The sequence below is a fragment of the Aquila chrysaetos genome, chromosome 13, assembly GCF_900496995.4.
Source record: "Aquila chrysaetos chrysaetos chromosome 13, bAquChr1.4, whole genome shotgun sequence".
NCBI classification, from domain to species: domain Eukaryota; kingdom Metazoa; phylum Chordata; class Aves; order Accipitriformes; family Accipitridae; genus Aquila; species Aquila chrysaetos.
This window is the reverse complement of record NC_044016.1, coordinates 20,923,842-20,951,139: the sequence shown is the minus strand read 5'-3', so window position 1 is coordinate 20,951,139 and position 27,298 is coordinate 20,923,842. Positions and strand designations below refer to the sequence as shown.

Here is a 27,298-nt window from a genome sequence, read left to right as displayed (position 1 = left end):
TAGGATTTCCTATAATATGTACAAAGAAATATATTTAGCAATCTTACAATGTGATACCACAAGTAAATCAGAAGTAATGCGTTATAGCTATGATCAGACCATCTTATCTTTATCTAAACTATGTCCTCAGTTATGTTATAACTTAAGTAAAAAATTGTATCTACTGGCTTCTTGGCAATGAGGCCATTTCTTCCGACCTTTTGCCCGTGGAAAGCCTTAAGTCATTTGTCTCACACCTCCAATATTTCCTGGACATTTAACTTCCACTTAGCCTACCTAATGCTGAGCTGACAAAAGCTGTCTTGGTAATGGGTACTCATATGTGCGAAACTACTACCTATACTCCTATCGTATTCTATCTCTAATGATTATTGTATAATATTTCCTACTTTCTCTTGTGCTTAATACTATACTTAGACCTACTAAAAGAGTCAGGATTAAATGACATGTGAACAGCTATCAAAATGGATAATACTATTCCCCTTGCATCAGGAAGAATCCTGGAGTGATATGGTCTGGCTGGCCAGTGCATTTGTAGTCATGAGAAACTGAGCAGGCAGATACCTCCTCATTTCTGGCTCTGGAGAAAGGAGAGCTGCTTAGAGCTGCTTTCTGGCTGCTTAACATCCAGTGACCACTTATAGGTGCGAATAAAGTAGAACCCAGACAGTGACTGGAAAGGACCCTTGGACAAGTCCGTCTCATTCCTGTACTTGGAAGAGCCAGGTTGCTTACTAGTAAAGCCAGTAAAAACTGTGAGATTCATTCTTGCTTATACGATTTCAGAAATAACTCTCATCTTCCAAAGACTGTTTCTGCCTTAATAATTGACCTGGTCCTGTCAATATAGAGATATCTGCAGAGGGGAAAAGATGATCATTTATTGATATTTACTCACTCTCATCCCAGTGGGGACGCACCAAAGATGGAAGGTCATGGACTTCCTTGTCCATTTATTTAACTAAGGGAATTTGTGCCTGGAGCTGCCCAGCAAACCCAGGGCTCCCAGAGTGGGGAGAGCTGGGGTGCTGTCCCATCCCTGCTGGTGGCAATGCCACAGCCCCCGGAGACTCAGACTTCACTGGAAATGCAGGGAGCAGAAGTGGTGTTAAATTTAGACCACATTCATTTCTGCTGTCTGAGGGAAAAGGGAGCAGCTGCCTATGCCCCGGATCCCACATCTCAGCTGTCTCTGCCTCATGCTTGGATGCTTGTGCATGCAGAAAGTCTGGGAAAGGACTAGGGCTGGGGGCAAAGGCAGGAAAGCTGGAGCACCTCTGCCCACTTTCATCCCCAGGGAGAATCTCCCCAGGCTTGGATGTATTTTTAATCTGTTCCATCAGCAATAACAAACACAGTCAGAAGAAGTAATAACAGGGATTTTGCTGTCTATGAACTTGTTATCATGAAATGTAATCTTTTGATCAAATTAGAGCTGTGTTCAGACATTCTCTTCACTGACCTTGGGCTCATCAAGAGAAAAACATTTCCTTCCAAAGGTGGCCTGTTCTTCACTCAGCCACCTAAACACTTTCCCCTTCTAACTACCTCTTTAATCTGTCGATGCCTAACCACACCTGCCTAACTCTGGCTGACGCAACAAGTAAGGTCAAAGCAGCTTGAGATGTTTTCCTTAACATGAGATGTCCCATAAAAACCACAATTAAGTCTGTTTAGTATTGGTGCTCTTGTTACTTCTGTGCCCAGATCAAATTCCAAGCCAGAAGAGTTAGAGTCCACCCTGGATTTATCCTATTGTCTCAGATGGCCAGGAGTACTTCTTCCCTTCATATTCTTAACTGATGTGTAGCTATGAACTGAAAAGCAACTGCTACGGTTCACAGCAGGGCTAACTGAATTTCAGTGCTGGGCAGAGTGCTACCAATAAGTATGAGGTGTAGTAAGTTGGTGAAGTTTGTTAAATATCTTGGGTAGAAGACACTCACTCATCATTCACCTAGGCATAACTCCTCAGGCAATCAGTTCAGGATGTCAGACATCCTCCATCCCAGAGTGCAATGGCTCACAAGGAGCCAACAGCTACTGCACCTGCTTGCTTGGCCAATGCTCTGTATGATGAATGTTCGGGAGGTTTCGCTACTGACCCCTAAGGCTGATTGGACAATTCTCTGATGCAAGTGGGCTGGGTCTTTGTCCAGTGCTCTAGCAGCCTTGTCCAAACCCACCCAGCACAAGTCATAGGGCAGAGGTACCAAATGACGCTGCCGTGTCCTTAATGTGCCAGCATGCATAATTCATGATCCTCAGATAACCTGCAGTCCTTCCACACTTCTGGTGACTGTATCAGCATTTGCAATGCAGAGCACTCCTTTAATTTTATTTATTGAGGGACTGATTTGCACAGCAGGGCATCACTTTGTTTATTCTCTGCTATCGTTGTTACCTTTAATGAAGGCAATGAAAAATTTAAAATAATAATTAAAAAATATATCCCACTCAGTTACCATGGCAACAAGCTGAAGCTTTTTAACACTGCCACATATTCCATCTGTTTCTTTCTTTTAAATGACAAAACAGCTTCCTCCCATACTAGAATGGCATGGAGGAGAGGAGGTTCTCAAGCTGAGGAAAACAGAAATTCCAGCTAACAAACAACTCACATTACTACACTGAAGGAAAGCCCCTTTCTAGTCAAGAGTGATTTCCGCCCACCAATGCTGTCTGACAAGGTTTTCTCTACACAAAAAAGGGCACAGGTCTGTTAGCAGCCAAGCCACCAGAACTTCTTTCACTCCTCTATCACCAGGCAATAGGTACAGTGGTGAATGTCTCCCTCCCTTATCTCCATCTCAAGCTAAATCAGACTCTATCAGCTGAATGTCCTTCAGCTTGGTGTGAGTCTAGACCTGGGTACGACTCAGCCCAGTTTAGAAGGCAAAGAGCAAGAGCATTCTTGTGATACTGCAAGAGACTTGTCAAGCAAGGTGCTTTCCAATAGATTTGGGGGGTGTGGATTAGGGGTAAATAAAATATCATAAAATTATTATTTTCTAGCCTCAAAGTTTCCATCACTACTCTATCACCCAAATTTCCTGGGTGGACTTCATTCTCATCCACCTCTTTCTCAGACTCTGTTTTGGGGCTTACCCTAGCCCATCCCCATTCCCAGAAATCTCTTAGCTCTCTAAAATGGACTCTAGTCTTCTCTCTTCCCTTGGGCTCTTAGTTTTGTTGGCAGATAAACCCTCTCCCCCTAAAGACTGGCTGTCTGCCACTGCTTAGATGAATATCACACCTGCCTCCAGCTTAGTATCTGACTCACAGTTTAATCTGGAACTATTTGTTATATGAAGTCTCCATCTGCAAGATTTTGCTCTTACTTGTATGGATGTAAAGCCAGAGTAATTCTTCCAGATTTGGTGGAGAAATTCCGCCTCTTATGCTTGCATTACCAAGACCAGGACTATGCTTAAATGTTCCTTGTGGTCTTGCAACTGATGGTCCACAGAAGAACACCAATGGACAAAACCGAATGCTTAGAAAGAAAGCTGGGAAGTGACCTTACATGCACAGCAAAAGCAAGCCTTATCTCCAGAAGTATCTTCAGATGTGGTCTCTCTCCCCTTCTCTCCAGCTTCCAGGGTTGGGTTTTTTTCCCTATTATCTAAATGTCTCCTGTAGTCTTCTGCCTTCCTTGGCAGTAGATTTTGTTTTTTTCATCTTGTGCCCCAGTGTTTCTCCCAGAGTCCAGTTTAACCACCCAGAATTTTTGTTTCAGGCAGGCTGTGTAGTGTTTTGGGTTTTTGCCTCTTCTCATACAGTCAGTTTATTAGTTCCTTCTGTTCTTCCAAGTAAATAGCAGATTGCAGCTGGGGGGCAGGGGGGAAAGACTGTTGGCTGTTTTTCTCTGGGAAGCAGTCTGAGATGCTGCCCAGTGATGGAGCAGCAGCTCTAACCAAGCCTGAAATGAGAGCCAGCACCTGGCCAGGAGAGGTTAATGCCTTTCCCCTCTGCATATATGGATCCTGGCTAAAGCCCTGTCTCACCTTGACCACTACTAACGGACACCAGAATATCATCATGATGGCAATCTCTGCTTTGGAAAGATTCAGGGCTGAACAGTAGAGAAATGAGACAGTCAATAGCAGGGATCTATCTGCAGGAAAGCCTGGACGTCACAGACTGGAGTAGAAGAAGGTGCTGTACCACTGACTGAGGTTGCCCCAGCACATAAATAACAGGACAGGCACCCAGTGTAGTTGAAGGAACAACTGTGTAATGGTTGCAGTGTAGAGAACTGTGAGAGAAACAGTAAGATTGGTCTGAGTGGAGGATGAATAGGAAGGTCTGGGTATGGACACACACGAAAACAGCAGAAGAGCTATAAGAACAACAGATGCTGATGGCACCAAAATGAGGTCATCAGGATCATGGCATATCTACAGGTAGTTTCTCAAGAAACCCAGAAAAAACACTGGAAAAATAAAGGACAAACTAAACCAAGGGATACGCCTATTTTGTTTTGATCAGCTTTGGTGTTCTGGCCCTGAAAGATAGCACTGCAGAGGTAGAAATACCACTAGCCTTTTTCTGTCACACAGAGGCTGAGATGCTCCTTCTCTCCTTTTTCTTCCCTCATCTTCCCCCATAAAAAACAGGTTCCCAGAAATGCTGTTAGTTTCCTGGAGAAAACAGAGAGTTATGAGAGCAGCAGGGATGTTTGCCTGTAACCTTGATGAACCGTGGAGCCAGGGCTGGGGAGTGGTGAAGCTTGTCTGCTGACCAGCCCAGTGTGGGAAGAGTGGAAGAGAGCTCCTCAGTGAAGCAAGTATTGGACACTGCTGGAGGAGAAACAGAAGGGCTGAGTGGCCTTTTAACAAATGCGATGGAAGAACCACTTGACGAGTAACAGAATATGGAAAAACTGGGCTGGTTTTGTGATACCTTGCCTTGGGATTTCTAAGGGCAATGTGCAGTCTCTGAGTGATAAACTACTAGGAATGTGGTTGATATCAACCTTAAGAGGCACTGTGATGAAATCTTTGAGGGGCAGAAGGGGAAAACAGATCTGTAACATCTTCTGTAATATCACATGTGTGAGCCAGTAGTGCTTGGCGCAGAAATGCCACCATCCTGCTTTGGGCCTGCTGCTTCACAATTGTCCATTATGGGGGATTTTGCCCTTCACCCTGAGGTGTTCCTTTGTGTTCATTGTAATAAACAGGGCCCTGGAGCCAGATGGTCCCATTAGCAGTCCTGATGCTGGCAAGACAAGAGCACAGCACTTGGCGCATTATTACCTCCTCCTTTACATTGTGTATAACTGATGGTTGTGCTGCTGAAGAAGGACAAATATGATAAATAACTATGGAAAAGAAATCTATGGAGATGGATATTCTACTGTAAACCATATATCTTTGTCCAGGGCTACTGCACAGTCATTACTGAAAAAGGCAGGGTAATAAAAAGCAAGATTTCCTACTTTTTCAATAATGTTTTCTGACCACCTGAAATATCAAGTGTTGAGAGACTTGCCAGAATTTCAGCCCTGGAGGCCAGACAAAAACTCCTCATGTCACGCCTTCTGGGACCTTTTGCTAAGAGGAGGGAACCATTGCTGTCGGCCAGCACTTGCCTGGCACCAGGCTCTCCTCCTCCTGTTGGTGGTGAATCTGCGCCTCCAAAAGAAGCCAGTTTTCACTGCAATCCTGGTGATCATAAAGCTAAATGTATTGGCCCTTGGCATTAGCTGTGCAAGGACAGAAAACTTACTCAGAGGAAGAACACATGCAGAATATGAGGAAAATCCAGAATACTAGTGCCAGCAAAGAGTTAAATCTCCAATTTCCCAGGATGCCTGATGACAGACAGAGTCAACGCATCAGATTCCTTTCTCACTCACTGATGAGGATGTCCTATAGGGAATAGCTTCTGGACACCGATCTACCAAACTCCACTCATGGCTAGCCATATCAGCTCAGGTATTCCTTTGCAGATGTTCCTCTAAACCCCACAGAATCACCTGCCTTTGCTTTCTTAATCCAGCTAATTATTCACCTCAATTAACATCCATACAGGGAGGATTTACCAGAGGAACTTCTGCTCTAATAATGTCTTGACCATCATCTTTCACCCCAAAGTCTTCTGTAACAGCTGTCATTGTCAAGCTTTCAGTCTATGTTGGCTCTCTGAATTCCATGATTTATATTTTCTGCAGCAAATACTATGCTAAAAAAGCTAAAAGCTAAAAGTGCTTAGCAAGCAAGGACCAAGATCAATGAAATCAAGTGTTTGGTACTCCCAGGTGAGCAGCAAGACATGAGTAAACACAATATACTCCAAGTTAGAAGCCATTCTGTCCCTTTACCTGCATCCAGGGAGACATGGTGAGGGGGCAGTTAATTAACTGTTGCCCCCAAACATGAATGTCTTCTGCAATTAAAAATAAATTATTTTGAATCTTACAAATCTGAAATCCAAGGTTATAGTGTTTTATTGCCCTGTCACACAGAGCACTATGGGGAGGGAATCCATACAAATGGAAATAGAGTAATTTCCTCCTCTACCTGAGTAGATGGAATAGAGTCCTTCCTCCCTCAGAGCACTTGCTCTTGGGCATTGGCAAGTGGGAAAGATTAACTTTTTACTAGCAACTATGGATGTAATAGGGGGTTTTAGTCGGATTTCTGCCCCACTGGGTTCGTAGAAGTGAAGCATTACAGGAGAGAAGAGCATCTGCAATCCCTCCTTCCAAGCCTTATCATCTTCTCATAGCTGCTAAGAGGAGCCAAAGGATTTGTTCCCCTACCTGTCTTCCCTGAGCTATTTTTCATAGTGGACTGAGAAGGGCTTAAATGTTACAGATGGCTGAAAATCTTGTGGCATCAGGATGGAATGGCTGTTTCTGTTAATGCTAATAACCCAAAATGAACAGCAGCAGCAGCAACATGCCATTGTAAGCCTTGCTCTGGTCCCTTTAGTGTCAATCAACTGAAAAAAATGAACTAACATACCTGATGTCAAATACAGTCCAATGCCTTTTTGGCCCAAATTTCCCACTGTTACTAAGACTGCTTTGGCTCCCTCAATGGTAGCAATGGAAAGTGCAAAGGCTCATCCAGACATCTGCCAGCATTGCTAATGTGCTTTTTAGCAAAGCTGGACCTAAGTGGATGTATAGGCTATTTGTGTGTTATAGGGAACTTTCAAAACCTCTTGTTGTGTTTGAGACCATTTGGCTACCAGGTCCCATTAACTTAGCTCTCTACGACAGCTGGAAGCCCACAGGTCAGTGTCGTGTAGCCTTTTCTTTGCCGTATGGTTTTACAGTGGCATTAAAGGCAACCAGCATCTGACTGCCTAACTGCTTTCTGTCTGTTAACCAAAGCAGGAGATGAATGCACAGCATCCTACAGATGTGAGCTTTTGGTTGGAAGACCTCTCAATCTGGCCTTGTACAAGTCCTTCCGCATACTTGGTCCCTTCACGACGTGCCTCCTTTTTTCTTACTTCTTCTTTTTATTAGAATGTAGCTGACTGGTGGGATGAGAAAGCAGCACAGCAAGCTGATTATTTTCATTCTCACATCAAGTAATAGCAGTAAATGCAGGTGCTTAGTGCAGGAGTGCCTATGACTGAAACCCATCACTGGAGTCCTGGAGCCCTCTGCTCCCCATCCTCTTCCGTGCGAGACAGGTATTTGCCAGCAGACAATTGCATGCACGTGTGTGTCATCTCTACAGCCTTCTCTGTAACAAAGAGTGTAAGGAGGTGTTTGGGCCTGTGTTTTAATTGTTCATCTAACAACAGAAAGAGTGATCCTTCTAAAAACAAAATTGTGAATCGGTATATTAATACTACAAAAGATGCATTTGTTGGAGACAGATTTCAGGCTAATATTAAGTGACAGGGTCTAAAACTCAGTTTTCATGTTTTTCTGCAGATATGTTTTTAACACCAACCATGATTATGCCTTGGACTGGCATCCTAGGAAAGCAGATGGGTTTTTCTGGCATTGGGTTTCCTGGGCTTTTGGCTGTTGAAGGCTACTGCATCTTGTTGTGAGGGGAATGTATTTTCCAGTGCCATAACGGGATTCTATCTGTTTCCAAATATAATGGTTCCCTCCTAATTCTCAGGCATGAGGCAGTGCCAGGCATGGCTCAGCCTGACACCATTTTACTACAATGCACATGTGAAAATAGCCTGATTTTGGCATTGAGTTTCCAAGCCAGGAATTAATTGAGCCAAGAACAAATAAATAATTCCTTGTTTATTCCTCAGTTAAGCTTTGCTGCTGTTGTCAGGCCATAACAGGTCAGAGAGGAGAATTGCTCTCTGTACCTCAAAGAAATTATTACCCACTATTACAGAAGATTAATAAATGGCAGGTCTACAGACTGGGAAAAGGACTTGTCCTCCTCTTTTTAATTTACACTAGTGTTTAGTAATCTCTGCCTCTTAACTACAAGGGATTGGATTATCACTACTACTTTTTAAAACAGTGGAAATCTTCAAGCCAGAAATCACAGAAAGGATAAGATACAGAACTTCCCTGGAGTTTTCTCTCACCTTGGACACCGCAGTGGTTACCCCATGGGGAAGCTGTAGAGGTCACACTTAGCTTTAGGGGTAAATCCAGAGACAATATGCCTGGAAGCACTGAGCTTTTGAGCTGAACCCATCCGTTTCCATGCAGAAGCACCAGGGAGTTCAACAGAACATCACTGCCTCACTAAACCCATGGGATCTGAACCACAACCTCCTTCTGAAGCTCTCCTTCCTGTGCCACCCCGGTAGGAGGCAACAGGAATTGCTGGTACCTACAGCCCAATGTGCTCTCTTCCTTTGGTAGGTACTTTTGAAAAGCTCTTTATCTTGTGATTCAGGTTCTGATCACCAGGAAGCTTACTCTTGGCTTTACATCTTGGGTGAGAGCAGGGACGTTTCCTAGCAATGTGAGCATTGCTTCTACATAGTGAGCCCTGAAAGGAGAGGTTTCCTTGGGGCTCGACCTCCTCCGTTGCAGGCTTCTTCCCTCCGGCAGCTGTGGAGACTCTCCATGGTCTCTGTACAGCAGGACAGAAGATATGCAGCTCGGCAGCCTGGTTTGCGTCCTACCAACGGAGACACATGCACTGCTAGCACACACCTCTAGCTGGGCAGTAGCCTATGGTCGTGTGCTTGAGCTTGCTACACTACAGGGGCAGTACAAAGGTGCCTTCTTGGCTAAGATTGCCTTTACGAACAGACTAAGTTGGGGGGGGGGGGGGGCTGTGGGGTCACACAACAGTTCTGCTGCAGCAAAGGAGTTGCCCAGGCCATCTGTCCCTGCTCAGGGCTGCTCGGGATGCTCCTCTGCTTGGTGAGACAAAAGGCTGCATCAGGATTCTGCTCCAGGCCTCTGCCTGCCCTTCCTGCCCATGGCATGTGGCTACTGTCACTACAGTGCTTTTACCTTAATATTTTACATTTCTATTCTGATTTTAGTTTTAACATTGTTTGATGAGCAATGGGCTCCTTCCAGCACGGTGGTAAGCACCACTGAAATAATTCACAATTGGTAGAGCCCGCTTGTCTTTATTTAACACGTGATTTTCCCCCAGCCTTGAGAGGAATAACTTGTGGAGAAGAACAAAGTGGCTGTTTAGTGGTGTCCACTGAAATTATGCAAGAGTACAGGGCAAAAAAGCGAAGTGAAAACCTGCACTAATCTGAAGTGTTAGGGAGAATTAAAGAGCGGGACTGTAATTAACTAGGCAGGAATGTGGCCAGGAAACCCTGTTTAGTGCCCCACTCTTTTTACAAAAGGACCTGAATTTTGTGTGTGCAGCAAGTAAGGGGTTTATCAGAATATTAACAATATCCCCATTCCTGTATGACAGTGCATCCTTGGCACAAATAGAAAGGTATTGCTTGCCACCCACGGTCTATTGCCCTTGCTACTTAAAGACCCCAAGCACTTTGCATTTTGCCAGCCACTTGGAATATATATACTAGCTATAAAGTGATACTTAAAGAGTTCCTGCACTTTGTACAAATGGCTATTTATGACCTGCCATCAATGTTGTTCTACAGAGAGGCATGGGGAGGGGGGATTGATGGAGCACTGAGCCTAATCCATCAGTCACTTTGCTACAAACTCTAAACAGATTTTAATTGTGAGGCCAGATTTACTCCAGCCATCTGTATAGCAAACATGTCTCCCCGCTGAAATAGAGAAATACTTTATCCTGAATGCTCTTTTGCAATGTATATATTGTATCAATGTCAATAAAATATTTTTCACAGCAAAAATGTAAGCCTGTCTGCTGCATAACAGAGAGCCCCAATGGAAGGCAACACTCCCAGATTTAATGCTGACTAAACTTCTCAGTTTCACAGGAAATTAATGGGGCTGGGGAAGAGCCTTGCAATTAGAGGAACAGGGCTACAAATTCTTGCCTTGCTGTTGGCTTTCTTTATTGGAAAGATCTCAGTTCTCTGAGCAGGACTGGGCTGATGGCTGGAATTGGTGGGAGCTTTTATTTCTCCTCAGAGCAAGAAAAATAAAGCCACTGGCCTGACAAGCTTGCCTATGCCTCCATCTCCTGCTCTGTCAGAGCACCCCAGGTTGTTCCCCACCCAGAGCAGTGGATTTACTCCCTGCAACCCCTTTAAACCATGGCATCACTGCTGAGACTGCCAACATGGGAGCCAATTAGGTGGTGCTACAAAGATGTTGATGCCTGTGGTCTGAGATCTATCGGCTCATCTCAAATATCCCCTGAACTGCCATGAAGTGGTAGCAGCCTTTAATCACTGCTGAGCTTGCCTCAGTTCAGACCATTTCCTTGAGCTATTCAGTCCGTTTGTCCACCTCACTTCCATGATGATTAAAACTCTGTTTACTGCAAGAAGACACTTTCTTCTTTAAATTTTATTCCTTTCTTCATTGCTAGCTATAACAGAATTGCTGCTGAAGATCCTTAGGTTAAGTGACTTTCATGTAACATGCCCCTCTCTTGTGGTAGACCCAGCCTGCCACCTCAGATCTCCAGACATCCTGGCATAGTCACCATGCTCGAGAGCTGGTATCCAGCCCTGCCACAGCTCAGCGCTCTCTGGTGCTCAGAGAGGCACTAGATTACACCATCCTCTCTGCATTACCATAGACAGACCCTCTCTGCCCCTCACAGATCTGTTTTAAACCAGGTGGAATAGTTTTGCTGTGCAATTCCTAATGCACCTGCTAATGATACGTAACACAGACTAAAAGTGCCCAGTATAGCCTGAAAGCTTGTTTTTGCAGGAGACGATCTCTGGGACTCCCAGGAGCACTGTGCAGGTGAGAAACACTTTCTCTGCAATCAATTGACCAGTGCATGCAGGTGTCATCTTTATTATCTGTGAAGGTGCAAATCCTACCAGTCCCATTGCATCCGCATTTGTATTTTTCTCCTGTGACATGGTGGGTACCACTCGCTCGTCTGTTGCGATTTTCAGTTATTCATACAGCTGATGGCACAGGACTTTAGTCTGATTAACCTGAATGTATGCTGGCGTGCTAAACATTGCATACTCTGATTTATAGAGGTTACCTCAAATGCTTATTCTTCCAAGGCTTTTCAGAATCCAATTTGCCTTTCACTTTCTGCTGTTTGCTTGTTCCTTGGCATTTCTTTCTGATGGACAATGAAAACAGACGCCTGGCTTTCACTTCAGTTTCTAGTCAGGTTTACTCTGAATTTTGTGCAGTAACAGAGTAACATTTGTGTTGCAAGCCCCCAAAGGGGATTTTTCCTTGTTTTTAAGAATGTCTCTTTCATGGGATTTTTTTTAATGAATTGCTGTGCAATATTTTTATTGGTCTGTTGTATTTTGGGGGCAGGCTTATTTCCAGCAAAAGCTGTACTGGGGGTTAAGCCCTAGCCTTGGCACTTCCATTAAAATGGTGGCCCCTGGGCAATAGTTATATGAATATAAAGCTTTCATTACAAGCTTCCTGTGTGCATGAAGGGAAGAGCAGATATTGACAGTCTCTTATCTCTATTTCTGGCCAGCCTTGCTTCGTATTGGGGCAGCTAGTTCTCAAATCACCAGATGAACCCAGACTTCTGCGCTGTGTGATTCAGAGAGGTCTGCCAAAAGAAGAAAATAGTAGGTCAGTGTCAGTCCTTCTGCGTTAACCTGGTGATGTTCGTTGCACAGGCGAGAGCCTCGTCTCCTGGGAGATATTGAACAACCCAGGAATGACTCCAAACTCCTGAGGCTTTGCTCTCACTAGGCTGGCAGCACATTTCGCCCTTCTCCCATTAGTGGTGAAGTGAGACAAGGAGTATATGGTTGCAAAGATGAGAAGGGATCCCAGTGAGGCAGGCAATAGTTTAGCAGTTAAATTTACCATCGAAAACACTCTCATGTATTCTAGAGGCATTTTAAGTGCACTGCATTAAACACAACTGGTAATACAAAAACAGAGCAGAAATATGCCTTTGATTTCCTTGCCTGTGTTTTATTGCTCTAGTGTGTGCTCTGTAAACCACGTGAGCATTTGTATCAGCATAAGACATTAAATGACATTGCAATTCAGTGGGCAATGTTCCTGACTCTAGGCAGGAGGGTCGGAGGTTCAGATTTTCCTTCAAGCTCATACCTGTTAGTAGGACAGCAGCAAAGGTCTGGCAGGATAAGTTGCTTTTTGGACCAAACATTAAACACAGAAACATTGTGAGAAGCAACAGGATGAAAATGACAGTGCATATCAGTCATTGCAGAAACATTGTAGCAGAGTACATACATCTGACACATAAAAAAAACTTATTAAAATGACAGTACAAAGTCAAGCACTGAAAAATTAGGAAAAGGCAGGAATCTTCAGGCTACCATTAGTTTGCTCCCTTATGCGTTAACTACATGGCTATACAGTGTTTTCCCTGCAGGGCCCTTTTTTATTCACTGCACAAGGTAGGGAGTGCTAACAATAAATTGCATTTCAGTATTTCCTTTCTCCTTGGTGTTCACTCTGCCTCATCCCACTTCCCTCACCCAAACCATCTTCCAGGCCGAGTCTCTTTGCTCATTGTGTCTCAGTCTTTCACCCTTCTCCAGATCCCAGCCCAGTTTCCCTCTCTCTCTTGCTCTTACCAGCTCCCAGGTGAAGCTCCAACCCTCACCAGGCTCCTGTGCAAATCTGCTCCCCCAGCAGCTGCTGAAAGCTGGTTCCATGTGGTTACAGCCCTTGTACAGCAAATTCTGCATAGCCTGGGGCATCAAACATGCCCAGGACAGACGGACTCTTGGGGGAACATTGCTTCTACAATCCAAGTAATTCCCAGTAGGCATGTGCAAACTGCAGTTTTTGGAGGTCAAATCTGGGGCAGGTTCATGAAGAGGCAAAGGGCACATTCCCAACTCAGCACTACCCAAGTGCTTAATTTCAAGTCCTGTTTGCACAGCATGCTGGATACAGAATATTTAAAGAAAAAGGTCACCGTTATTTTTTAACATGGACAAAGGGATATTTTTTTTCTGGCTTTATTCTTGAAAACTGCTACATCATTTTGGATGAAATAGTCACAAATACATGTAACCCAAAAAGGAAGACTGAGTAACCATGAAAAATCTCTGCCTAGAAAAGATCTTACATAACTAAAAAATAAGATCTTATGATGGGAAATGCTGGACAATCTTAATTATATGTGAAGCTAACAACCTGCGCATAAAGATGAGACACTGTCAAGAACCGATGTGTCAAAAGAAAAAATGCTAGAATAAATGCATTACATTAAAGAGCTGTAAATCACAAGTCTCTGATGGCCCAAGTTAAAAAATTCTGAAGGCACCTAAGAAAGAAATTTTGAAGGAAAATACATATTCTCTCAATAAAATTAGTTACCTGGAAGATAGCAAACATCAAGTCTCACATTTTCAGAAACACTAGGGTCACTCATCCCAGGAAATACAAATCAATACATCTTACTCTGATAAAGAAGTTTTGTAATGAAAATTTAAAACAATAATTACAGCACCACTGATTGAGATATGCTAAAGTCTAAGAAGAAAATTTTCAACACAGGAAAATCATGTTTCATTGGTCTATTGGACTTATTTGGATAAAAAGGCAATGGAGAATTGGTTGCTACAGGCTATTGGATTCCTACAGAACTTTTGACAAAGTCTTTCTTAAGATGGAATTGCATAAATTAAGTAGCCAGAGGCAAAGCAACATCATAAACTAGAGCGAGGCTGCAAATAATGTGAGGAATAAATGGCCAATTTCATTATGGTGAAACACCATTAGTGAGATATAATAAAGCTTAGTACCAGGGGATCATATTATTTAACATAGTCATCAGTGATCTTGAAATGGGAACAAGCAGTATAGCAGCAAAATGAGCCGATGAGGTCCCTTTATTTAGCCAAGGCTGTGTAAGACTGTGGGGGCTGATCTGGGTGCCTGGGCTACTCAAACCTCCAGTGGGGCCACCACCACCACCAGGCCAGAACACAGGGCTATGAACCTCGCTTAAAGCTGTATTTGCTTACACTGCTTTCACAAGCCTGCAGCTGCTGTGTTGCATCTTTCCAACTTTAATTTGAAGTACAGCTGGTCTTCAAACAAATGCTCCCTTAAAAATCACTGATATTACATATGAAGCACAATCTTCCCTCCGGGGAAGCCATCAAGCACAACCCATGCTGCACTCACTCTGGACCATGAGGATCAGCACTTGTACCAACACTGGTCTTTTCGCAGAAAGCTTTCCTTCAAACTCTATAAAACTTCCACTACATTTTTAAATAGCATAGCATCATGTATATTTATAGCATTATAAAAATTAAAATAGTCTTTTTACTACCAACAGTCCACTCTAATCAAGGGTCAAGCTAACCAGGTCCTCTGTTCTGGCACATTTGGATTGGAGACTCCTTAAACTCCCTGTAGGGGCAGCCAGACTGAAGCCAGCTGCTCTGGAGGGTGGCTGCTTTAGTGTCTCATGTGTCTCTGCCTTTGAACTCTCTGCTTAAAGTTGCTGAGGACAAGACACCTCTAATCCCAGCAGGTGGGCATGCATCCATAGATCACAGCTCCCATTCTCTTGGGCCTGAACCCACTTTTTGCTGTGGCACAAACAAATCTCCCAGATTGTGCATATAGTAGGTAATAAACATGCCTTGTTCTCCCAGGTATGCATCACTGCTGAGTGTGGGGAGCCGATGAAGAGACGTTGTTCGTGGCCTCAGAAATGTTTCTCTGTTGGGATTTTCCTCTCTTCTCCAGTAGATAGGAATTGCAACCCCCAGGAGCTTTCAAAAGCTCTCCACCCACAGCAGCTCCCCAAGGCGCTGCAAAGGAGGATGTAGGGAAGGAGTGGAGGAGGAAGAAGAGGCAACATAAACTCATCAGGAAGCAGAGCCAGAAATGGGAAGTGTTTCTAAGCCCTCACCTGCAATGCAATATTCAAAATGGTCAGGCTGGTTTGGAGGCTGCAGTTCTGTGATAAGGTTTGGAGGGTGCTCTGGAAAGAGCTGGACAATCCCCAACTTGGTCTCTCTCCAGTATGACGTCAATATGCTCTATGGCTATTCATCTCTGGGCAGTGCCAGCCACTGGGACACACACTGCCCACACTCTTGGATGGGGCTGTGTGTTTCAGAGGTGCACCTTTCTCCTCTCTGGGCGGTCATTTTCTCTTTTGCACAGTGTCCTAAGGTGCTCAAGTGGAGATCATGAGGATCTTGGTGATCTGTCTGCTCATTAATCATTAACTGTACAACACAATGTGAGAAGGCATTCACATCCTTTCCCCCTCTCTAACTCTCTTCCTTGCCATCTTTCCACCAGTCTTTCCTCCTGTCTGTACAATCCGATGTTTGAGCTCAGATTCCCATATGGAAATTCACATTTTCCATGTTTGACTTCCACAAGGGCCCTCCCCCAGTACAACCTTTTTAAGAAGTGAACATCAAATCAAGATTTTTTCCTTTTCTCAGACAGTAGAAAAAAATAAATATTTACTGTTCCTCCAGCTATTTATAAAGGCAGGCAGACATTCCCCTGCCAGTGAGGGCATGATGTAGTGAAAACCATACTTCAGGGCTCCTAAATAAAAGCAGCTCTGCAGAGCAGCCAGCTGAGCTGAGCTCCAGCACCACTCCTCTGCCCCCACTTTCCCTTCTCACCCCTTTCTCCAAGTCCCCAGCTGCAAAGCAGAAAGGCAGCAAACCTTCAAAGATCAAACACTGGTGCTGGCTTGCTGGCGTGGGAGAGTTTGGTGTCTCACTTGCAATGAGGGGTTGTTTTCCCTAGTGCCCAAAGCAGCATGACAGGCTGTTTCGAGGATGACACCTCAGAAGTAAGATGGATATTTGGGGTCTGAGTTGGATGACAGCTGTCTACTAGATTGAAAAGAAATCTAAGAGGATGGTCATTTGCACCTGGCAGCAGGGGATCAGCCCCCTGATTAATATCTTCGCATGCAGGCTGGAAAGAAAGCCCTCCCCTTCTGTCCCCATATTTGACTGCCTCGGAGACTGGGGGAAGCATTTTCTGAAGCTCCTCTGGCAGAAGAGCATCCCTTGCAGCAAGGAAAAAATGCAGGGCAGCTCTGAGGCATGGTACACTCTGGTCTCCCTGGAGCGATGTGCAGAAGGTACCAGCCTGAATGTGCACAGTTTAAATAAATTCAGATGCCTGAGAGACAGTACAAAGAAAATAATGAAGCTTCTGTATTTGTGCCATGAGTTTCGTGCAAGAGAGTCTATATCTGGGATCACATGTTCCCATGACTCAGTACCTGCTGTAAACAGTTCAGGTTCAGGGGAGGAGAAAGAGGCCATCTTTCCCCAGGCACAACTGAAGATTTTGCTAGCTAGACTCCAGTGTAATTTGCAGACCAGGGGAGGTGGCAAGGACTGCTGCAGCTTTCCATGCCAACCCAGCATGGATGGATGTGGGTCATGCAGGTGGCAGAGCACATCAGGATATCTGCAGTCCTCTTACAGCCAAGGCTAGGAAGAGCATCTGCTCTCTCCTGCACTTAGATCCAGAATGGAATTGTGCCTGGCCATTGACACATGCCTGGGGGTCATTTGGTTCTGTGCATAAACCATTCCTGGGGAAAGGGAGGCATTTCAAACATGCCTTCTTCCCCCAGACGGGTTTAAATGAATGCTTCTGGTGACACAAGCAACTGAAACTGTTAGAAACTGAGGGCATTTCCCACCAATCTTTTTTCTAATTTGCATTGAAAAAAACAAGGACTAAGAATCATTTGGGGATATTTTTTGGATCTGATTTTCTGAGAGAAGTTCATAAGATTGTGGGGAAACCCAACAGCTACTGCAAAACTCCTCCGATGCTCTAATGGGGCAAATTCTGGGGCTTCACATGTGGTCAGGTAAAGATCACAAGCAGCAATTGTTTGACTTGACAGTGTCATGAGTCCCAACTAGCAACCTCACGTATCTTTGTAAAGCAGTGGTGCAGCTTTTCTTTTAGGGGTCAGGCTATCACCTCATCCTGCTCTAAGTAATACCCCAGGGGAACAAGTTCCAAGATAGGCTCTGTCAACCTGTCTTCCCTTCAGCTAAGCCATCAGAGACGGTCAGCCTCACAGCATTGCCACATACAACAGTTTTAGCTGGGCAAAATGCACTGAGTGGGAAGCTGGGAGAAGGGTTATGCTTTTTTACACCATTTTGTCAGCAGTTTTCTCTATTAGACTTTTTCTTCAATAGGAATTGTTTCAATTTAGACCCTTAGGGATAGTCTGTGCATAATTTTTCATACTGACTTACCTATATTAGCTTCAAAGCCAATGTAATTAAAGTAGTATTCCCTCCTCCTCCACAGTCACACTTTAACTGGTATAAAGGGACTTATAACGGTACCGCTTACATGAAAATTAACTGCATTACTTCTTCCTTCTCTGCACACCTGTATTACATCTGGACAGCTGCAACATCAGCAGGGGATGGATGGGGGATGAAATACCGAAACCCTTCTGACAAAGTTAAATGGGTCTAAGTGTAGACAGGTAATACTAACAAGGCAGACCATCCTGCACTCTGGTCTTACACTTAGTGGGACGGTCTGAGAATCAGCATCTATGGGTTTGAGGAAAAGGAATCTAGAAAGGTTTGATTTAGGGCACTGTGTCAAGAAAGCCCTGAAAGAAATTTGAAGTTTCAGCTTCTCGTCTCACACCAGCATTAGGATCTCCACTCCTGATGGCAGAGAACAATGTGGTGGTTTCAACTATTGCCTCTAACTATCTCCTTCTACACACAGCCCTGTCAGTTCTCACAAATCCTTGTTTGGGTGCTGAAGTTCGCAGCCATCATTCCACCCTCCCTGCTCTGCCTTTCCCTTGCCCCAAACTCCAGGTCTCCTACTGAAGGAACTAGCTGCACCCCACATCAAGCAAGCACCTGTAAGTCACCGGAGTCATCTTCCTTGCACAGACGCCAAACAAAGTGCAACATCATTTCACATTTGTCACTTCCCAGGCTCCTTCCAAGTCTCCCTGATTTGTGATTTCTATTTCAGGAGCTCTGCAAAGGACCTCCACTGATTAATCCTCCCTCTACAAACTAAAAGTAGCTGTAATCCCAGGGCATGGGGGAGGGACCCTTAAACTTCCCCAGTGGAAAGAGGCAGTATTAATTCTGGCATGGGAACAGCACTTAGCCTGCCTGCAGAATGACTTAATTTGTTTCTTAATGGACGTGATGGTTTGCTGATAAAAGCCCTAAAGTGTCTTTAAAAAAAAAAAAAATTAAGAAAGTGATTGTTCATTCTTTACCCATTGGAGATTTCATTTGTAATATTTATGCTCCAGCCTGGAAAGCAGAAACAGTTATGCTCTGGATGGGAAGTTAACACATGTGAAGGCTCAGGTACTTTGTTAACTTCAAAAGGGAAGGGAGGAGCCTACCAATGGAAGAAATGAGGAGAGCAGCTCACTGTAGGAATTACTGTCCAGCCAGAGCTTCAGGGCAGGGTGGGAGGGATGCCTAGAGATCCAGGGAGATTTTTTACCTACTAACTTGTGTGTTATAGGAAGAAGAGATGGGAGATTAAACCCTGCATCTAAATTTCCCTAAACTGGGTAGTAAGGAAAGTCAGCCCCACCATGAGTCAGGTAAAAACTGGCACCAAACACCGCTCCCTGGGCGAAGGTGTTACCAGCCGCTTGGCTCTTCCTTCTGATGCAGCCTTCAGGTGCTGATATTTCCTTATAATTGCTGATATCTCAGGGAAATGGAGGAGGAGGTGGTCCTAGAGATGGGAATAAGGAAGAGCCTTTTAGGTGATATATGACATTAGTATATCAACCAAATATTCAGAAACTGAAAATCAGATCACTGCCCAGCTCTGGATCCTAGCCCAGCACTTTGTATTGGCCATTTCTGCAGGCTGAATTTATGCTGCTGACCACTGCCAAGGAGTCTAGCTCTGAGCTAGACAAACCATTTGTCTAATCTAACATGACAGTTCCTGTGCTCCGTAATGCATGATGGCTATTACATTTCTAGGGACCCCAGGCTTCCATCTTAGGTCCAATATCCAGGTTTTGGTAGCCAGCCTCAAGCACTGGGGCTCCTGCTTGCACTCCTTGCCACATTTGCCTGGAGTTGCTGGGCAAGTGCCAGCCCCAGCACTGCCATTTCTGCACACCTCTATGGCAGGCAAAGTCTTTCTGGCATCCCCTATGTGCTGGGGATGGTCCTGCAGCAGTGTCGCTCATGTTTCCTGGCAAGGTTAGTGGGTCACCCCTTCCCACCTCCCCTGGTCTGGGATCCCTTGTTCAGTTATTCTCACACTGGACTTCTTGGAGATGCATGGCTGACAGGACACCATCTCCTCTTATGCCTGAAAGCCTCTTCTAATAGGATCAGGAAGGAGGGGAAAGGAACATCTCCTCAGAGGTTCATCCCTCTCTCTGGGGCGGGGACAGCAGACTGGGTCGGAAATGGAAAGCTTGGAAGTCAGAGTCCCCCCACAGCAGAGAGCTTCCTCCCTGTCCAGGAGATGAGGATGGAGCAGCAGAGCTTCCAGGGGCCGGGACTAAAGTAGATAAGAAACCAATGTAAAACATTTGAGCTCACGGAGAAAACTTGATGATCCAGGAGTATCAGGAGGATGAGGGAAGATCTTGCAGACAACAGAGCTATAAAGGACAATAAAGAAAAAGAACGTGACTAGCTACTAAAAATAAAGCTTCTTGAGTTGTACTGTATTAGCCCACTGACTTCAGCAGGAGAAAAATACACTAAGTAATGTACAGAGCAACTAGGTACAGAAATCCTGGGCCAAAGCTGAAAGGGGGGGAAAGTGCACACGAGTCTCTGTTTTAGTGTTGCCCTGTCATGAGCTCTCAGCAAGGTTCAAATACAGGTGAAAGCTGCATATCATCCTGCCCTGGTAAGCAGAAAGGGCACCCTTGTGTCTGCAGAGCGGAAAGGATAAGCACGAGAGAGATACAGGGACTTGGCACCAGGCATTGGGCAAATCCAGGTTGAAATCAGTGCAGGAAGCCCAGTGCTCTCTTGGGCTTCCCCTCCTCTCGCCTAGCAGGTCAATATGTTGTTACTTGCTCATACAGGAGAAAACAGGGAAATCCCATTCCTAAATGCATTGTTCTCTGGCACTGAGCATCCAGCCCAAATCCTGATCTCACTCTTACAGGCATCAAGGCAGCATTAACATAATCTGAGAAACTTCAGACTTAGAGTGGTGTCACCATGATCAGAATCAGGCCTTCAGTCATTCCTGGCATGACACTCTGTTTCCCTCCCCCTCTTCCTCCCTTTATTTTCTGCGGTCTATAAGATAATTTGCTAAAAATATGACAATGTGCTGTTTATTCTGGCAGCCTCTTCAAGACCTTCCTCTGCTGTCACCTCTTCCCCAGCCCACTCTGTGGGAATTTCACAAATCACTGCAGGTTACACTCACCTATTGTGGGGACATGCATCACCTAAATACCCTCTTCACAAACTGCCTTTCACCTCAAGTACAATAAGAAAAGATGATTCTGCTGGCTGGTCCGCTTCTTGCCTCACAAAGGATGTGTGAGGAAAACTCCAGACGCAGCAGTATATTGATCTAAATTAAACACACACACAGCCTAATTGAACTGACAGGAAACTGGTGTTTAAAGGCAGAAAATTAAAGCTGTTAATATAATAATGAACAGTTGTGCTTACTGTCTGTGCCTCTGACATTTCATATTGTCATCTCACCAGCTAATCACTGCCTCTCCCCCTTTTGTGGGAGTTAATATGTTTTCATCCATTCACCCAACAAGGTAGCTCTCTAATTGTTTGACAGTTACTAATATATCCTACCTGCTAATGAGCCACCGAGCTGGAGCCATGCAGGTGGTGGAATAATAACCGCCCACCGCTCAGCAATAACCCTGGTCAGGCCAGGCATGGTGCACTACATGCCCGCTTGCCACTCACTTCAGCCTCTTGGATGAGGGCACCCCCCCCCCAGTAGCCCCACTCACCCCCTCGGTGGTGATGGGGGGACAACAGGAGTGATTCTGTCCAAGCAGTGATGCTACGCTGCTGCAGGAGGAGGGGAGGGCCGTGGCCACTGCATTTAGCTGGGGAGGTCCCTTCCCAGCTCAGGGCTGGGATGTCAGACCCTGGCCATGGATGTGGACCCCAGCCCAAACTGCTGCACTGTCCGTGCTTTGCAGGGCACCTGGAAGGTCTGCCCATGCAGCTATTCCCAGGACAAGCCCTGGAGGTTTTGGAGGCACTGAGCTAGACCTTGGTCCTGGCTTTTACAGTAATTCGGCTCCTCTAATGTCCAGCCAAGAGCTGTGAAGACTTCAGCCTGCAGCCAGTCAGGCTTCTGGGCTGGGCCATTTCAAACAGTCTCTGCAAGTTTCCTGGCCAGCTGCCACCTGCCTGCTCACCCAAAATCAGGGGCATGAGCACTGTGGCTTGGTGGCTTTTTCTGCTTGGGGAACTGCACTCACTGGTAAGCAAACAGATGGGGAGCCTGAGGGGAGGACAGGAGAACAGGCTTGCTTGTGAGTCAGCGGCAGGACTGGGGTATGGACCCTTGCCCCAGCCCCCAGTGCTGCCAGTTTCCATTTCTGACAGTAGAAGAGGGAGAAGGGGAATGAGGCTTGTCCGCCTTTAAAGACAACCCATGAGCTGATTTCCTCCACTGATTTTCCAATAAACTTGACTACATCGCTTGAGTGGATTCTTGACAGCCTCAGCATAACAGGAAGGGCACCGCTCTCCCCTATGGTAGCTCCCACAAGGGCTGCACAAGCTCAAAACCTGTAGAATAAATGTTACATTACCCAGGCCAAATCCTGCTTTGCGGTGCCCATCAGTCATGTCCTGGGTGATGCGTAACTAGCTACCTTGTTAATGGTAGAGCGATGAGCTTGGAGTTGCCAAAGTGATTGCATCTATGGCTATTCATCATCATGACTGGGAGATACCTTCTTCCGCTTGTACAGCTGGTGTGTGCAGAGTCCCCTGTCCAGCTGGGAAAGAGGAAATCCAGAGGAAGGAAAGGAAGGGAGGAAGGAAGGAAGGAAGGAAGGGAGGAAGGAAGGAAGGAAGGAAGGAAGGAAGGAAGGAAGGAAGGAAGGAAGGAAGGAAAAGCCACCATTCTCTGGATCTGTCACCATGGGCTCTGGAGACTGTCACACTTGGGCCTCCAACTTGAAACATGGGGATGAGCAGGACCTTGAACTAGTGCTGTAGTCAAATCCTTACCGAGACTTCCAGAGAACAATGAAAAAAACTCTGCAACATAAATTTATAAAAGCATGTGTCCCTGGGGGAAACTTCCTCCACCACCCATCTCATAGAAACTGGCTTCTGCCATGAAACATGGGGATTGATAGTTCATCTTATAAAATTAAGAGTATTTCCACTATCCATATTCATGCCTAATTTTTTATTTTGGTCCCATTCTGTTTTTTGGACACATTAATTTCTGACAGCAAGGAGTTCCACAGACCTGGAACTATGTATTAGACAAAAATAATTTTCTAGCTTTTTATGTGCAGCTTTTCAATGTAATGACTCATCTCTGAGAAAGAAAGTGATCAGGAGCATCCAGTATACCTTCTCTAACCCATCTATTGTTTTACTCGTGTCTACCATGTCCCTTGTTACTTGAATAGTTTAAATTATCTCTCCCTGCTCCTTGCCCATGATGGCACCCACATCTTTAGGAAACAGATTATTGGCTTTGTTTGGGTTAGCAATTTCCCATCCTGTGCACCTCTGTCCACCTGTCACATTCTCTATTGCTCTCTCTCTGTTTATGGGTTGCATGAATTGCCCTCCCGTCCCTGAGTCAGCCCCATGTACAGCGCTGAGAGCAGCGCTGGGTGGAGATGGATGGAGACCTCTTCCCCTGCAGTTTGCCTGAGACCCTCCACTGAGGAGCTGCAGGAAATCAGTGTCCAAGCCCAGACTTCCCATTACCAGAGACAAGAAGAACAAAATAAAACTCCATCTTCCCAAGAGGGGAACAGTACTCATGGGTGACATTCAGGCTCCTGCAGGGAGCAACGAGGTCGTCAGATAGCCCCCACTGCTGTGCAGCTTTCCTGGGTTTGCTTCAGTGCTTGGGTTGATAAAATCCAGAGGACAGGCTGCAAAGGCCACTGAACAAGTAGGGAGAGCAGAAATCCCGTTTCAGAGGGAGAGAGAGGACAGCAAGACAAAGTGAAGGGGACCTGTCCTGTGGAGCAGAGCTGACTCCACAGCCTGCCACCACCACACCACAGAGCATCAGTGCACTAGTCCCTGGGCATCACTGCCAGTGAGGGGGATGTTCGGTGGACGCGCTTCACTTCTGGGCAGCCACGGCCACTGGCACCACATGTTGCATGGTAGTCAGCAGGGATGGGAAGTGGGGCTGGGGGTGATCAGAAAAGCCAAGATGTGATGAGTTGTGGCAGTGAATCAGCTCTTTCCCTGGCCTGTCCTATCCCTGCCCATGTGGAACAGTCAGCAGACATTGGGCGCAAATCACAGCTACTGCACCTGCCTTTCCCATCGAGACTGAGCCCACTAACATCCCCCTACACATGGATCCCATCCTCTGACAGGTAGGTAGCATCCAGGCTTGCCCTGCAATTCGCCACTCAGAGGTCTCTTTTGGGGCACTTTGCTCCTTACCTGGTCCACAGCACAACTAAGAGGAATGCAGGGAAGGATGTAATTTCCCATTGCCCAGGCAATAAAAGTATCTTTTCTGAGTTTTATAGACACCTGCTGACAGGCTTTAAAAATAGGGGACACAATTTCCATTTTCATGGTGTTCCCTTATATAATATAAAGGAGCTTTAAATTGGAGTGATCTATATTCATCTCATGGTTTCTTTCCACTGCCAAAGTGCTGCAAAATCTGTTGTAGTGTAAATGAGAATCAGGTCCAAAATGTTCCTCTACAGCATAGAACAGCACTGGCCCCTCCAAGGCTTTGAGCAAGGTACCTGGGAAGGGGGAGAGAAGGAGAAATCCCATGGTCGAAGAGGGAGGGAAGTAGGAGGGCAGGGAGGGAAACATGACCTTCAGAGGCACATTTGAGAAATAACCCTCTACCAGCTCATGGCTGTGGATAGCTCTCAGGGATGTGAATGCTCAAAGAGGTCATGCATGGGTGAATTAATGTGAGCCTAGGCTTGTGAGAGAAATAGGCACCATGCAGGTAGCACCTTCAGTGACACTGTATGGATGTATAAATCTATATGTATATACACATGGATATTCCTGAGTTTTGGCAAATCTTTTCAAATTTGTTTTGAGTATCACCAAAATCCAGTGGATTACTGATAATTTAGAGTTATCCTTTCTGTACAAGATAACCGGTTTCATACACAATGTAAGCAAATATGTTAAGCAATTTCTTGGTTCACCCATCTGTAGCTGCCAGTCACACTAGGATTTATGTATTAACTGCGTTGGATCAAATGTCGGCTCAAATGTTGGATAATTTGGGCATGGAGGCCAACTGAAAAGAGAACATGCTGGAAGATGAACAGGACTGTGAGCAACGGTATAGTTTTACTTTTTTAACCCCTCACAAATGCCACAGGCAGCAAGGCTGATCACCTCCCCTGTTAAAACTGGGAAGATGACTGTAGTTTTGGTGTATACCCAGCTTACATGGAGGTAGCCACCGCCACAGGCAGCACTCTCCTCTGATCTCCTCTGCTACGCCTATGGGTGCAAAGTGATAGTTGCAACTCCTGGGCTTGGAGGAGGAGGTAGTGCAGCTCCAAGAGTCAGAGAACAGCAACTGCTCAGCAACAGGCTTCCCTAAGAACTGTCAGTCTCCACAAAAAACATCTTTTTCTGTCAGGGTGTCTATACAGCCTCTCCTCTCGCTGCTGATAGATGGACCAGCACAGCTAGGAGGCATTTTGGTTTTATGACCAAGGTCCACAAAGGCTCCCAAGTTGTTCTATGCATTTACCCTCCAAAGAAATCAGTATGAAGAGAGGAGGGTAGCAGTGCCCCGTCCCTTGGACCCACACTGAGCTCCAGAGAAACTTTCTAGCTTGAAGAAATTGTGCCGAATGAAACCCCAGGACCTGCACCAGGCCAGTGGCTGAATGCTGGCATGTCCCAAGGGCCCCCCCAGAGGTGCTTTGAGGACTGGAGGAGGGACAACCCCTCTGACCCTTGTGCCTTTAGTCTGGTTGTGGTACCTCCTGCTCATCTAGTTCCCTGTGGGACTCAAACTGCTGGGAAAACCAGTAGGTGAGCAAAGGGGAAATCAGCTTTCACCTGATTGCCTCTCCCTTGGAGCATCATGAAAAAGTCAGGTACAGGTTGCTGGGATGTTGAAAGAGAAAGGAGGGAAGAAGGGAGTTTCCCAACCCAGTAAGGGTGGAAGGACATGAAGTTTGCAGGAGGCAGCCTGCAGCCAAAAAGGAAGCTTTGTCTGAAGTCTCTGTTGCATTAGAGATGTGCAAAGTGCAAACACACTGGCCAGTGCTTTGCACTAATGTCCTCTCAGCACGGAGTTACTGTCATTGGGTGACACAGCATTTGGGGTGAAAGACAGGATCACGTGAATGTCAGTGGTGTGGGTAACAGACCAGGAGACCCCATTAACTCTCTCCCATTAATTTCTGCTTCAAAAGAAATTGACAGTTGTCTTCAGGCTCCCCCTACAGAAAGCACCTTCCTGGTGTCCAACTGGTGGTCTCCTCCTGCAAACATTCATTGCTCCTCACCATCACACAATTCTCTTCAAAGAGGGAGGTTGGACACAGTTTAGCAGCTATTTGAGCCCTGTACATTTTTCTGCCAGAAGATGTGAAAACACCTAAATGAAGTGAGTGGGTTGGAATTGGTCCAGGACACTGGTACTCTTTGTCTTAGGGAAAAAATCTGTGGCATTTGCCAGGGATTAAAGATATCACTAGCTGTACAGTTCCTCCAGGTCTTGCTAACTATTTTGTTGAGCATGGATTCAAAGGGAAGAGAGTGGCTGTTCCCTGCAAACACAGACACACCAAAATACCAGTGCCATTTCCTGCAGCAGCTAAGTTTCCCATAGTTGAGTACCGATGAAGATTGGTGCTGCTTACTTTGTAGGACAGGCCAGAAGCAGAGCCCCGAGTGACGCCACGTGCTTGTCTTCTTCCTATAATTTTCTCTTGCTGAGACTGGTCACATCTCACTCCAGCCACCTTGGCCAACATATCCTGAGCAGAGACACTGCAGTTGACAGCTGAAGCAGACCTGACAAAAAAAATATCACAGCACTTCACTTTTGCAGAGCAAGACCTGCCCACAGCAAGCCAAGGGATGAACAGGAGTCAAGAGTAACTGACTTTTCCTGAGCTCCCAGGCAAGGAGCTGCTGATGCCAGGCTGTGCTTCCCAGAAGACGTCTCTGGTTGGGATCGTTCTTCCAAGGCTCGCTTTGTTTTTGCCATTTCCTAGCTCATATTTGACTAGTTAAAAGTTTTATCAGCCAGGGCCATAAATTACCATGACAGCTTCTAGGGAAACTTGGCCCTTTCGTCTCCTGCTCATTTCCTCTCTGTCCTCACCATTGATCAAACCTGAGGAGTTTTAGACTTTTCAAAAGCAGAAACAAAGAGAATTCCAACCCTGTCTAATTGAGACGTGGGTAAAGTTAAAAAGCAGCCGCCACGCATGTATTTGCCTCAATTAAATTGTCTCCTTGATATTCTGATAATTCCTTTTTCTTGTTTCCTTATTTATTTTTTTTTTATAGCAGCTTTATGATTAATGGCTGCTGTGATGTGCTGACATTTCAGCTTTTCACATATCCCACACTCCTGTTAAATGGTGGGGGCTCGAGCTCCTATTTGCAA

At 45.5% G+C, this 27,298-nt stretch overlaps 1 long non-coding RNA gene across 1 annotated transcript; it reads right to left on the bottom strand.

Moving 5' to 3' along the window:
* Nucleotides 1–11,313: 11,313 nt before the first annotated feature.
* On the bottom strand, nucleotides 11,314–13,274 carry LOC115349817. The gene is made up of 2 exons (XR_003926236.1): nucleotides 13,087–13,274; nucleotides 11,314–12,080 (listed from the first exon to the last, which is right to left on the bottom strand). It is a non-coding gene; the product is annotated as an uncharacterized LOC115349817 (long non-coding RNA).
* Between the last annotated feature and the right edge of the window lie 14,024 nt (nucleotides 13,275–27,298).